The sequence below is a fragment of the Echinops telfairi genome, unplaced genomic scaffold (genome assembly GCF_000313985.2).
Source record: "Echinops telfairi isolate 266 unplaced genomic scaffold, ASM31398v2 ScPeMD7_5927;HRSCAF=6808, whole genome shotgun sequence".
Taxonomy (NCBI): Eukaryota; Metazoa; Chordata; class Mammalia; order Afrosoricida; family Tenrecidae; genus Echinops; species Echinops telfairi.
The window spans coordinates 3998594-3999201 of record NW_022109827.1 but is presented as its reverse complement, the minus strand read 5'-3'; positions in this window follow the sequence as shown (position 1 = coordinate 3999201).

Below are 608 nucleotides of genomic sequence, written 5' to 3'. Positions count from 1 at the left end.
TCAATATTTTTTCCTAGAGATCTTCATATTTAATTTTTGTTATATGATTAACAAAATCCCTTTATGAGAATGTGCTGCAAGATGAATATAGGGATTACTTCAGGAAATGAAATATCAAAATGCCCCACTTTTCACTAATGTGGAAAAGGAGCAAGAAGGGGCTCAATCATTATAAATTATTTAAAGGAGAAACACTGAGTTTTGAACAGCAATTTAAGTTAATTGAAGTATTTCATCTGACACCATCTAGTTCTTTTCAGATTATTTCAAAATTGTTCATAATCCCTTTATTTGGCTTTACTTGTACTATTGTGAAAAATTTTATAAGGAAAAAATACGTATTTGTACATAAATGATCTTGAATTTTTTAGGAAGCCTTGCTAAGTCACCACCCATCTATTGTTTGTTGGAATCTGGGAGTATGCATTCGATATGATGTTGGAAGCTATGCCACTGGTCATTCAAATATCAAAACCGTTACCCATAGTGAATGCTTCAGTGGAGCAGCCAGATAAAGACAGAGCAGGCAAAGCATTTTAGGGATTTGCCTCTGAAAGTCAGCAACTGAAAGTAAGTCATTCTGTAAATTATTTTATAGTTTACTTTTC